Here is a 14,155-nt window from a genome sequence, read left to right as displayed (position 1 = left end):
TGAAAGTGGATGGATCTCCCTGCCTCTCTATATGTTTCTGTTGCTCACATGACAAAGATGCCTCAACCCTTAGAGCCAGGGTTGGTACCTGCGGCCCTCCAAGTGAGGGAAGGACCCCTAGCTCAGTGGTGGGACATCCATTTTGCATGACATTCAACTCTAGAATTTCCATTTAGGGCTGTGACAGCCGCTTGCCTGAAATCCTGGAGAGCTAGCTGCTGCCGGCCAGTGTAGACAATGCCAAGTTGGATAGACAACAGATCTGCATTGACAGAAAGGCAGCCAACGATGCTCCAATTCTGAACTATTACAACTCCACCACCCCAGGTCATTGGCCTTGCTGGCTGGAGCTGATGGCAGTTGGAGTCCAACAGCCTTAACTGGACCGAAGCCTCTCCACCACTGCCTTAGATTGGCTTGAGAGATGAGTTTTGCAAGATGCCTTTCACAACTGCCTTCCTGTAAAAGTCCAAAGGGTGTCCTAAATTGGTGGATGCACTTAAAGCAGAGGCTCAAATGCCTGCTCCACCCCTGAGCATGTGCATGACCAATTCTACTATTTTGCCTTCCACCTATTGTCTTTATGTGATTGCAGTTCAGCCCCTTGCTGGCACTTCTGCTCGTTTCAGGGAACAAGAGGGAGAAGAAAGAAAGAGACTGTGACTGACTAGCATCTGAGCTGGACGGGTGATAAAAGTGAGACAGCAAGGGCAGGTGCGCTGGCTGATGTCAGATTCCCATTATAAGCCAATGATGCTCTTTTCAAAGCACACCTTAAAGCAGTGCTTGAGTCTCCAGCTGTTGTTGGACTATGCCTCCCATCATCCCTAGTTAGCCACACCAAGTGGTCAGGAATGAAGAGAGTTGTAGTCCAACAACAGCGGGGGACCCAAGTTTGAGAAGTGCTGCCCTACAAGAAAGCCTTCCACAGCTTGCTGCCCTCCAGATGTTTTGGGCTGTAACTCTCACCAGTGCTTTTTTTAAAGGGGGTACTCAAGGATACGCAGTACCGGCACTTCTATTTTTGTTGAAAACAAAAGTGTGCCCTATTTTTCTAGAGGGAGAAAACACTGATTCCCATCAGCCCCAGCCAAAACATATGGAGGGCACCAGACTGGAGAAAGCTGCCTTGTAGGATCTGAATGGGGAAAGTTTATATACAGTACTCTTGAGCAGATGACCCAGCTCTGCAAGTGATCGTTGTTGCTCACTTCCCCTGAACAGATCATACTTGCGTAATTGCGCCAAATGCCTTGCATCCCACACTCCAGAAGTTAAGGAACGTGAGTATAATGGAAGAATGGTCATGGCGGGCCTCCGAAAAGCAAGGGGAGTGACCTGGGTCCTCCAGATCGGTTGCTAGTTTTGTTTCATCCCTGCTAAACCATGGATTCCAAATCTCCCTTTCTTCTGCCTCCCCCCACCCCCATCTTGTGTGTGCTGGTGGGTTTGCATATTGTGCATAAAGCAGCCTTTATCCCTGCAGCAATGGAGAGGAAATAGAGCACATGGCCCTTGGAACATCTGGAATCGCTACACGGGAGCCGCGCACCAGAGGGAAGACAACATTCCTTGAGTTTCCATCCAAGGTATGGAGCCTTCTTTTCCCCTCCCTTGCAACCTTATCCACCAGGCGGCTCAGTTCCTGTCGAACTTTGACCTTCCCAGCAGCTGGCAAGCTCCTCCTTCAAGCCTCGTTAGTTTTGCACTGCCACGTCAATTGAGGCAGAAGTGCAGGAGAGAAGCAGGAGAAGGAAGGGAGGCGCAAAGACCAGAATGACGGAGCCACAATGAGTGCCAGATGCTGGGTGGGGACTGGAGGCCACAAAGGAGGTGTGGGAGGGAGCCAGATCACTCTCCTGGTAGCCAGAGGCTAACTGCAAAGGCAAGTGGCCAATGTGGGAGCAAAGAAGCTTTGTGGCGGACCTGATCACAAATGCCGCACTCCCCGGACATTTGCTCTGGAAGCCAAAGCAGAGTTGGAGTTCCTTTGGGGCAACACAGCAGCAGCAGCAACCACAAAAACCAACAAAGCGTTTCACGGAAGCGTTGTGTGGATACTTCGGGCCCAAGCGATCTTCTACCAAGAACTGACCAGATGTGGGGGTTCCCTAAAAGGAGTTGAGCACCCATAACTACTCCACCTCCAGCACACGGCTGCATCTTCCAAGATACTCTTCTCCCAATTTTTCAGTTGGTGACAACTGCTTGCTTTCTTCATTTATTTAATTTTGTTTCTATTTTCCCTCCCCCTAAGGAACCTGTGATGTGGCCGAAGGGATTTGGGTGGTTTTCCGTATGAAGAAGCCTGGAGAAGAAAGGGGTAGGACAGTTGAATGGATTCTGCGGATGCGGGGATCACCGAAGCTGGCGCCGATGTTTCTCCCCTGGCAGCTGGTAAAGTAAGCTGCTTCTTCTAACAGGACTCGGTCTTCCCATTGCCTGTTTCCCCCCTCTCTCTGTCTCTCTGTCTTTCTCCCCCCTGCGAACGGTCAGCCTGGAGGCAGGAGCCCGGGAAAGAAGTAAGTGCACCACCTGCTTGCCGGCTTTTTGGACTCAGAGGCTCCACTCCGTCTGCCCAGTGTTCGGACTACCTGTTCAGGATTACAAGATTGTACAGTAGTCTGCACATTGGTTAGGCTGTGCTGGGATATACATCGTATGCTGCTGGCACTGTGCAGGGAAAGAGGTGCTTGCCTGGCCAAAGGAAAATGATGGCTGATTTCAATCCCCATCCCAGTTTTCATCTCTGAACTTCACCTTTTCTTAGCTGTCTTGCTTCCTTCCATGTCCCACCTCCCTCCCCTTGCAGGCAGGTAGGGTGCTCTCTTCTTCGGTTTCCAGTGGGGGGTGCAGACCACAGAAAGTGAGATGGCAGGAGATTTTTGGCTGGTGCAGGTTTGCAATGCAAGTTTTAGGGGGTCACAGTGAAGCAGCGTTAGCTGTCTACTAAGTACTAGAGATGCTTGCCATGAAGGGTTTGAATAGTACAGTGGTACCTCGGGTTACAGACGCTTCAGGTTACAGACTCCGCTAACCCAGAAATAGTACCTCAGGTTAAGAACTTTGCTTCAGGATGAGAACAGAAATTGCGCCGCTGCAGCACAGCGGCAGCGGGAGGCCCCATTAGCTAAAGTGGTACCTCCGGTTAAGAACAGTTTCAGGTTAAGAACGGATCTCCAGAAAGAATTAAGTTCTTAACCCAAGATACCACTGTAGTGAGACTGGAGAAGTCAGTATAAGTTGCATCTTCAGCTGAAAGCATTCGTTGTGTTGAGCTATTTCAATTGCTTTTGTTGGATCTGCTCATTGTACACAACCCCTCAGTTAGTTAAGAACTCTTCTGGGGGCTTCCTAGGATGGGAAGCTGAAAGCTGGCAAAATGCTGCTCATTTTAAAAAACCATCAAAGGATTCTCAGAGCTCTCAAATATTGTTTCAATATTTACTCTGGCACCTTTCTGCAACTTCAGGACGAATGGGGAAGAAAAGGGCTTATCCACACTTCCATTTGGTCCACATTTTATTCTGTTTGCCCCATGCTTTCCAGGCATGGTTCCGATAGGCTTTTTGTTTGCCCTGCTGCTTTCCCCAGGAAAATCCACTCTTTGGTGCTGAACGTCAGTCTGCAGAAAGCCCTATTTACATATGGTACAATTCAGCATTAAACAGTGGGGTTTCCCTTGGAAAGGGCATGAGACAAATGGAAGTGTGAATGAACCCAGAGAGAGAGAGAGAGAATGAATCATGGAAGATGGGGAAAGATTTAAAAGGAAATAAGATGCAGGGAAAGTCACGAGTGCCAATCAATATGAATTGCTGCCATGTTATCTGCAAGGGGTTGAGAGTCAGAAAACAAAAGTGTGCTCTAGTACCTCAGAGGCACTGGGTTTTCATGGTGTGGGCTTTCCCAGACATCAGGCTCTTTCATCGGATGCCTGAAGAACCCCTGGAATCTGGGGGAAGAGGCTGCTGCTCCTTCTGAGACCATTCCACAAGAAATAAATCAGAGCCCTGAGAAGCCGCAGCAGTTTCCTCCCCTTTTTACCTCTTATCTGGGATGAGTTTTCAAGGCAGAAATTGAAAGCAGGGAAGGAAACTGTGATAACATTTGGTTCATCCACTAAACTCTCTGGAGTTACTTCTGTCTTAATGACTGATGAAGAAGTTCAAGAGGCAAAAGGGAGACAAACTGAGGAAATGAGAAAGCATTTCATGCTGGCTGTGGAGTGTGTGTCCCCCCCTTAAGTGGCTCTTGCAATAAACAAGAGGTTTATTTTAGCCAGCTGTCATGTTTGGATCCCTGCCCCTGGGGTCCCTTTTAATTTTGCAAAAAGTGCAGAACTCTTTTTTAATGTCTATGGTGAACGATGAAAGTTTAAATTAGCTTGTGTTCACTGTGCTTAAACCCTGTCACCTGAAAGAAAAATGGATGGGAGGCAAGATCCATTCCACGTTTTTCACTAACTGGAGCACCAAGTGAAATACACGGTGTGGTTTTGATTTTCACTTGATGGAGGCAAGGTATAATTTGGGACAGGGTAATCTAAGTCAGTTTTCAGCATCAAGGCCAGGGCCTGGTACCCAAACATACAGAATACAAATAAAAGGGAGAGCAGCTTTAGGCATCTACAGAGAGCTTTCCGTATACAGTGGTACCTCTAGTTATGAACTTAATTTGTTCTGGAGGTCCGTTCTTAACCTGAGACTGTTCTTAACTACCGGCATGCTTTCGCTAATGGGGCCTCTTGCTGCCGCTGTGTCGCCAGCGTACAATTTCTGTTCTCATCCTGAGGCAAAGTCCTCAACTTGAGGTAACTCTTCCAAGTTAGTGGAGTTTGTAACCTGAAGCGTTTGTAACTCGACGTACCACTGTACTGCTTGGTAGTCACACAAGACCTTCAAACATCCAGCAGCTGCATTTTAAATTGCATTTTAATCTGTATTTTAAATTGGTTTCCCCCCATTACGTTTTTACTGTAATTTTTACTGTTGCTAGGCACCCTGAGCCCAGCTCTGGCCAGGGAGGGTGGGGTATAAATAAAATTTATTATTATTATTATTATTATTATTATTATTATTGAGTTTCCAATGCGGAGGGGCTGGCTTCAGCTGCAGCATTTCCTGAAGAAATTAAGCCCCAGGAGAAAGTCACAAAACAGAGATTCCTACAAAAATATGCCTAACCCCACCCCACCCCAGAGGGTTTCAGTGATGGCAGGCCAAGGCACAAATGCATACCGACTCAATGCAGAGACAAGGAATAGGTTAAAATCCCTGAGAAATCAAACAGATGCTTGATGAATGTGGCTATTATGCAGAAGGGTAAAATGTCCACCCTTCTTAGTCATTCACACATCATCTTCTTAAACCCATTTAATATGGATTAGCAACTGCCCATTAACATGCCTTAAGCACCAGTCAAAAAAGGTTAGAGAGTAGGAAAAAGGACGGATCAGTGCCTACTCCCTTCCAGCCATGTGCTGGAAGTAGTGGACTGTCTATTATAGTATTCCTAAAACAGTGCAACCCTATGCACTCAGAAGTAAGTCCCATTTAATTCAATGTGGTTTGCCCCCTGGTTAAGTGGGGCAACTTAGACTAGAGAAAACGTTGGTAATGGGCTTAAAATAGTAATAATAATTGTGCACATCTATGGAAGATTCATCAGTGGCAACTAGCTCTACTGTTCAACGGACGCTGAAGATTAATAACAAGCAAAAGGCTGAGTCAGAGAGGTCACTGGGATGAATCAGCTAGCATATCCCTCTTCTTCTCTGTCCATCAACCTCTCCACCTATCATCACTAGGCAGGCACCCTCACTGTACAGGCAGCTCCCCCATTTACGTGCGTTCAATATGTGCACAACTGTGTATACGCACATTGTGCTGAACTTGGAAGTGATCCAGAGACATCATAAAGGCGTCACTGAAACGTCACTAAAAGGGCGGAACAGGGGCAAAATGGGGTGTTTGCAGGCTTTTTCAATGGGTTTCAACTGTACACGATTTCATTGGTGCCTGGGAATGTGACCCCTGCATAAATGGGGGGCTACCTGTACTGTTTAAATGCGAGTTGAATACTTTGTTACGCACAGCTGTTTTTAAAGTTTTCCTGTTTTTATTATTGATAATTATTTTGTATTATTTTGCAGGCACTGCATTTTTTAAATTAAGCAGTATACAATTTTCCCCCCTACATAAAATAAATACACTTTACAAATGTTTTGTCCCCACTGACAAACACACACATTTTCTGAGCAGTGGGATAATTAGGGCAGCCCTTCCAGCTGAGTTAGGGTCCAGTTGTTAGGTTTTTGCCTCCCATTACGGTCAGTGGTCAGGGATGATGGGAGCTGTAGTCCAACAACATCTAGAGAGCTGCACCCCACTGCCTATTACTCAGAAGCAAACTGCCCCTAAACCAAAAGCAAGCTGGTAGCCGTTACCACTTCTTGCGGGAGTGTGTGCTATCAATTAATTACATGTTGTGTGAAGGAATACTGCCCCGATTTTCAATCCGACTGATTTACTTATGTTTGGCGGGGATGCGGGAGAGTGGCTGCTCTCAGACTCTGGAACTCCCTCCCTGGAGAAGCCAGACTGGCTCCCTCCTTGCTGTCCTTCTGCCAGCAGGTAAAGGTGGCTTTATTCTGGCAGGAATGTGGGACCTGACTGCTTTTAAATATGTTGTTCTATTTTTACGATCTGTATTTTAATAGATTTGTTTTTAAATGATTTTAATTCCATTATAGTTTAATTGTTTTCTAACAATTATATTTTAGCTTTCTATGTTTTATCTGTGTTTGTTTTAACTTTTGTAAGCATGCCTTGAGTCCTGGCTCTGGGGAAATGTGGAGTATAAAATAAAACAACAACAACAAATTATTTGTTAAATTTATATGAATGGAATGCTTTTTAAAAAATTATATCCCACTTTCCCATGCAAAATGCCAGAATTTCACTGGTTCTAGTGATATGAGAGAGGGAGAAAATTTTCACTTTATCCATACCATACACTGTGTCACAAACCAAATCTTGCAAACTTTTCTCCCAGGTGAGTGGTTTTGGCCCCGTGACCATATCTGGTTGCCCTGTTCTGCATCTTCTCCTGCTCTGCAGCCCCCTGCTTGAGGCACAGCAACCAGAACTGTGTGCAGTAATACAACCCTGGCCTCCCCATAAGTTTCTTTAAAGGCACTGTGATACAGGCAGTTTTATTTTCAATCCCTTTCGCAATAATCTCTACCACAGAACTCGCATACAGCTCTTGCAAAAGTTCCTGCCCTCTACTAGCAGCTCACTGCGTTGTTTCAGGAAGCCTTGAGGAAGAGAGAACAGTCTGGTAGCATTTGAAATGGATTTGCCTTGAAAGAGGAGCGGAGTATCATAACACGTGGTGCACTGCAATCCTATGCAAGTTTTCTTGGAAGTAAATCCATCTAGGTCCAATTGGGCTTAGTCCCAGGTTGGTCTGCATAGGACTGAGACCTTGGGTCACACTGCAGAGACCTGGCGTTAAGCTGTCCCCTTTTACAACGTGCTGCTGCTTGCAGGATTGGTCTAACAGCCTCATATAAAACAGCACCACTGGATACAGGGGGCATCTCATGAAGAGAAACAACTGGGCAGGTGAGATCACCGCCCCAGCACCCCACTTGGCCAACCCACTGGAAGCAATCGGTTCGTAGCTGAAACTATTGCTTCAGCGAATCTATTGCACTATGGCTCTCTACAGATCAGGGATCCAGCCCGTTGGGAGGCTGACAAAGGAAAAGAAAACAGCGAAGAGAATCCATAAATAAGAGGGGCTCTTGGACGTAGGGCAGTGTAAAGAGTCGGCTTTCTGCCCCCGCTTGGCAAGTCTAACCCCATCCATTTCCCCATAACACACCATCAGCCACTCCCTTCACAGCAGGCAAGAACCCCATCTATGCTAAGACTTTCGCCCCTTTAAGACCCTTTTACATTCCAACCATTTCCTTCAGCGGGGGCGGTGTGGGGGGGGGGGAGAGAGAGAACAAGGCAGCTTTTGCGGGAAAAGGCTGGGTATTTTGCTAATGGGGCCCAGATGTTTTTACCACCTAGTCTGGTTGTCCAGCTCCACTGCAAAGGGGTGGGAATAGGCTGGGCTACTCTCAAACAGCAGAGGTACCTTGCTTGACTCAATGGCCAAACTTGCTCTGCTTCTCTCATATAGAAAAAAGCAGCCCTTTGGTTTAGCCGCCGCAGAGAGGTTGGGACAAAAAAGCACAACATAACCTTACGAAAGAGGGGGTGTGGGAGGGGGGTTCAAGCCCCCTATTGTGCGTGTGTGCACACACACATACAAATGCACATAGCCCTCAAGAGATAATTAATTGAATCCTCAATATGTTAATTTAAAAAACAATAAGGAAAAGCCTTTGAACTCCATTAGGCTGGGTATTAAATTGGGTGGAGGGGGATTCCAAAACAAACTAACCTGATATTATTATTATTATTATTATTATTATTATTATTATTATTAAAAGGTAAAGGGACCCCTGACCGTTAGGTCCAGTTGCAGATGACTCTGAGGTTGCACACTCATCTCGCTCTATAGGCCAAGGGAGCCAGCGTTTGTCCGCAGACAGCTTCCAGGTCATGTGGCCAGCATGACCAAGCCGCTTCTGGCAAACCAGAGCAGCACACTGAAGTGCCGTTTACCTTCCCACCGGAATGGTACCTATTTATTTACTTGCACTTTGATGTGCTTTCAAACTGCTAGGTGGGCAGGAGCTGGGACCGAGCAACGGGAGCTCACCCTGTCGCACCGATTCGAACCGCCAACCTTCTGATTGGCAAGCCCTAGGCTCTGTGGTTTAGACCACAGCGCCACCTGCATCCCTATTATTATTATTATTATTATTATTATTATTATTATTTCAATGCCACCCTTCCTCTGAAGATCACAGGGCGGCTTACAATATAAAAACACAAAAATGCATACCATAATAACAATCTATAACAACAGCACACCCCCCACACAGTTTAAAAGGCTATAGATTGTTTAATTAACCAAAGTCCTGTGAGAAGATGTTTATGACTGGCGCCTAAGGATATGCCTGCCTTCCTGCCTTCCTGGGGACAGTATTCCACAAACGAGGAGCCACTGCAGAAAAGGCCAGTTCTTATGTTGCTGCCCTACAGACCTCTTGCAGAGGAGGCACCCGAGAAGGGCCTCAGATTATAATTGCAGGGTCTGGGTCATATGTGGAGACTGTCCTTGTGGTATTGCATTCCTAAGCCATTTAAAGCTTTATAGGCCCAGAAACTAATTGGCAGCCAGGGTTGGCGTTATATGCTCAAACTGTCTTGCCCCAGTGAGAAACCTGGCTGCTGAATTCTGCACCAGTTGAAGTTTCTGAACTGTCTCCAGAGGCAACCCCACATAGAATGCATTGCAGTAATTTAACCTAGAGGTTAGATCTATACCTCCTGGGCTAATGTACAGATCAAGACACAGTTATCTTTCAGAATTTGCAGTTGACCAAATTTTGCAATATTGTTCTCAGCTCAAAGAAAAATATCAAATTCCATTTTTTAAAAAAATATTATTTTGGAATTTAGAAATGCATGCACCAAGATTAAATATATATTTTGTGATAAAATACATATCTATAGATGAATTTAATTTTTCTGCAGATTTTTTAAAAAATTACATATTAATATAGAGGCTGGACTGAACAGTTTTATGAATGAACACATGTGAAACTGACACAGACCAAAACCTATCTATCAATTTATTATACTGGCCTATACCCACTGATCTCAGGGTGTTTCATGTGTACATGAAAATGCATAGTGAGGAACCCTAATGTACTCCCTGGCAGTGCACAGACTGCCATTTTACACCCTGAAGATCCAGGGTTATACAGTGGAACCTCGGTTGTCAAACACTTCGGAAGCCGAACAATTCGGAACCCAAACGCCAGCAACCTGGAAGTGAATGTTTCTGTTTTCGAACGTGCCTCGGAAGTCGAATGGCTTCCAAGGCGCATTTCTCAATTTTCACCATTCACTTTGCTGACAGCCCTTTGATCCTTGGTTGTTGAACATTTAAGACAGAGGTCAGCAAACTTTTTCAGCAGGGGGCCAGTCTACTGTCCCTCAGACCTTGTGGGGGGGCCCGACTATATATTTTTTTTCGGTGGGGGGGGGGAATGAATTCATATGCCCCACAAATAACCCAGAGATGCATTTCAAATAAAAGGACACATTCTACTCATGTAAAAAACACGCTGATTCCTGGACCGTCTGCGGGCCAGATTTAGAAGGCGACTGGGTTGGATCCGGCCCCCGGCCTTAGTTTGCCTACCCATGGTTGAACGGTCTTCCGGAACGGATTACATTTGACAACCAAGGTTCCACTGTATTTCAAACAGTTGACCACATATTGTAGGTCATACAGCCTTTTCTGGTAATTCTTTAACTCATCACCCTGGCTTTTAAATCGGTGGGGACCAGACAACTATATTGGAGAGTAACTGAACACGGCAAGAGCGTAAGGAGAGCCAGCTGGATCGTGCCAATGGCCAGTGCTTTTTTAAAAAAAAGAAAAAAAAGAAAGAAAATGGTGCTGGTACTAACCATGAAGTGGTCACAGCAAGTGCCATCCTTTAAACATAGGTTGGGGGGGGGGAGAAGTTGCTGGTACCCCCTTGGAAAAAAAGCACTGCCAATGGCCCTTCTAGTCCAGCACAGTTGACTGTGGTCAGCTAGATACCTGTGGGGAACCTGCAAGCCGAGCCCAAGCACAAGAACACTCCCCACCCCCCTGGGGTTTCCAGCAGCACTATTCAGAAGCACTTCCTGCCTCCAACTGGGGAAGCAGAGCACAGCCATTGTGGCTAGTGGCCACTGATAGCCTTCTCCTCCCTGAAATTTGTCCAATCCTCTTTTAAAGCCATCTAATTTGTGGCTATTGTTGCTTCCTGTAGGAAAGAGATCCATAGTTCAATCATGCACTATGTGAAGGACATCTGTCCTCAGCCTTCCAACCTTCAGTTTCATCTGATGCCCACAAGTTCTCCCCCTTACAAGAGGTGGAGAAATACTTTTCTCTCTCCATTTTCTCCATACTGTGCATAATTTGGCAAACTTCTATCATGTTGACTCTTCCTCACCTTTTCTCTAAACTAAAACGTCCCAAATGCTGCCACCTTTCCTCCTAAGGGAGTCTCTCCATCCCCTTGATCATTTTGCTTGGCCTTTTCTGAACTCTACAACGGCAGACTGAGCAGGGAGCCTTCGGTGATGTGACGGTGGTGGCAAGTCCTTGGGCAATGGTAATAAGATCAGGCAGGGGTGTTACAAATGTGTTCTGTTTTCACCTGTGAAATGCCAGAGGTTATGGCACTCTCCATGAACACTGGAGACAGCTGGCCCCCAGGAGCACCCTTCATTGCAAAGCCAACAAGCTGAAAGACATGATCTGCAAAAAAATAATAATCCTAGGGCTCTCTATAAATTCCTACTAAAATATACTGCTTTGCTTCCAAGTGGAGTTCAGCTACAGACTTCCAAGTGAAAACTGCTTATGTTTCCCTCCAAAGAGGCCAAGGAGTGGAACCTATGAAAGAGGAGGGGTGTGTGGGTGTAGGGAGATGGTGCTGAAGTGGAGCAGGAGGGGCGGAAATAAAAACATGTTCCCCCTTTCCCTTCCACTCTGGTTGAAACAAAGGCCCCTTTCTTCTGCTCAACTCCTGCCCCATCAGCACTGCATTTATTCAAGGGATGGTGGCTGGCAGGTAGCTGCCTTAATTGGGCAATGCTGCCTCTCGCCATCCATCCAGAAGGGAAACAATACAAATCTGCAGCTGGTATTCAGCCCGAGGGCTGCCCTCACCCAAGGATTAAAAGGAACTGCTATCCCCACACACTTCAGCCCCAACCCCTGCAGCTGGAACTAGTTAAAATAGCTTATGTTTCTGAACTGCAGTCATTCCCATCACCTCTGAGTAACTGGGGAATTCTGGACACCTCCGGAATCCAGATGCAGAGGCCAATTCGACATCTAAACCCAAATTTTGTGTCTCTCACACTCTCCTGCCTTCACGCCTAACTCTGAGGGGGATGGACAGCAATGCCATATCAATTAGACAGAGATATGCTGTCTTGGAAGCTTTGTGTCGGCAGCAACGGGGTGAGTGATTGATAAGTGATTGATACTGCAATACCTTTGATAACCAAAGTGCTACTAATTCATGCTTGCCCATCTGATGGATGGGTGAAGATCTCAGAAGGAAGGGGTGCTGTCTCAGGAGCTGCCTAACCAGAAATAAGGGCCATTCATTGTGTACAATAGTACACTGTTGGTCTGAAATGCAGCTATCCTTTATGATAAATCCATGTGGTTTGAAATAAAGAACATCTGGAAACATAGTGCTCAAGTTACAAGGGAGAGGCCACTCTCCCCATTACTCCCTTTTCATCAGGCAGAACTGGAAAGGTAGCTAGGGGCCATTTCATACATGATGTTTTATTTACCTAAACGGATTTGGGGGAGGGGGCAGGAATAAGTACACCATCATGTGTGAAGACAGTGCACTCATCTATTTCAATTCCTTGGAGGGTCCTGCAATGGGAACAGGTGCATTTTTATTTGGCAAAAGAAGCTAAGAGCATTGCACCATGTTAAAGATCAACAGCAGTTTTACCGGGTGAAATTTACAGACTTTCAGTTGTTTGCAATGAGCAAATCAAAGAAAAGCTGTTGAAATAGCTCAACACAACAGGTGCTTCAAGTGGTTCCCCCGAATTCAGCTGAAATTGCAACTTATACTGGCTTCTCCAGTCTCACTATTATTCAACCCCTTGAATGGAATCCCTGTAAATTTTGATAATAAACCTGATTTGCCATGGAAGTTGAATAATTTCGATTGCAACTGTACATGCTTGCTGAATATGCACATTTTCTGCAAACAAACAAACAAACAAACAATCTCTATAATCATACATTTGTATGCCACTCTCTCTTAAAGGCCTACTTTGTTGGGGTATGCACATTTCTGTGCCTGTTACTTGGCTGGAGAAGTTCAGGAAAGTGCAAATCTTGGATGGCTGTGTTTTAGTTCTCATAAAGTGCAGATTAGGGAGCCTTAAAATGCAAACCAAATCTAGTTTCTCCCCCATCCTTACTATAGAACCATCAACATATCTCCCAGCCTTTATCTTCTTTTCTCCCTAAAACTGCCATTACCACCCTTTCAGCTGCCCTCAAACCCCTTCCTGATTGGTTGGGTGGCATTTCCTTGAACTCTGATGCCCAGATCCTGACAGATGAGAGACTCAAGTAGGTAGGTAACCTATTTGAAGGGCTGCTATTTGATCGATTTATAGTAAAACGAAACCTTTGTAGTAAAAGGAACCCTCAGTCTGATTTCAAACCCCCAAACCTCCATACATAAGCTGGACAGAGGAAATCCTTGTTAGAGTCTGATTTATTTTCTACACATTCCAATCTGATTTATTAGACAGGATTTGGCTAGGGAATTTGCCTTGCAGAAGCAGACATTATTGCTCATTCAAAACAATACTTTTCTCTCTTGCTCACTAAAGACTCGCTATACATTTTGAAATCATGAGATGCACTAGCTACTTCAAACCATTGCATAGTCCATTTGTGGCTGAATTTCCCTCCCTCCCTCTCTCCCATGTGTGTGCAAATATATCTGTATTTTATTTATATTACCCTTATTAAAAATAAAATAAAAAATCTAGCCCTCTGATCATCTACTGAGGGGATGCAATAACATAAAACTTAAACAAGTGAAAATAGCACAATTCACAAAACAACTGAAATAGGTTAAATATATTACAGTTAACATACAATCATAAAGCTGCTCTAAAGCTACGGAACATCTCTCTCCCATGGACTGGGGAAAAATAGAACCCCACAAGTGCCTGGGTAAATAAATAGGTTTTAAGCTGGTGCCAAAATGAGATAAAAGTCACTACCAGAGGGGAAAGCATTCCGAAAAGGAAGACCCTGCTTTCCCAATTGCACAATGAACCTTTTGCCCAACGATGAATTCTGAGGAGGGTTACCTCTGACAATTTTAAAATGGGCCTGCTAAGCACCCCCTAGGGCAATTAGGAATTTGACCCTATTTTTTAAATAATTCAGAAATGGC

General features: G+C 45.3%; 1 protein-coding gene across 20 annotated transcripts in view; it reads right to left on the bottom strand.

The window, feature by feature from the left end:
• The window catches only part of DNM1 (dynamin 1), a 135,349-nt gene that overhangs the window by 37,284 nt on the left and 83,910 nt on the right, over positions 1-14,155 (bottom strand). The gene's annotated exons all lie outside the window — the stretch shown is intronic.

This window comes from Podarcis pityusensis (genome assembly GCF_964106645.2).
Source record: "Podarcis pityusensis genome assembly, chromosome: Z".
Lineage (NCBI taxonomy): Eukaryota > Metazoa > Chordata > Lepidosauria > Squamata > Lacertidae > Podarcis > Podarcis pityusensis.
This window is presented reverse-complemented; position numbering and strand designations above follow the sequence as displayed.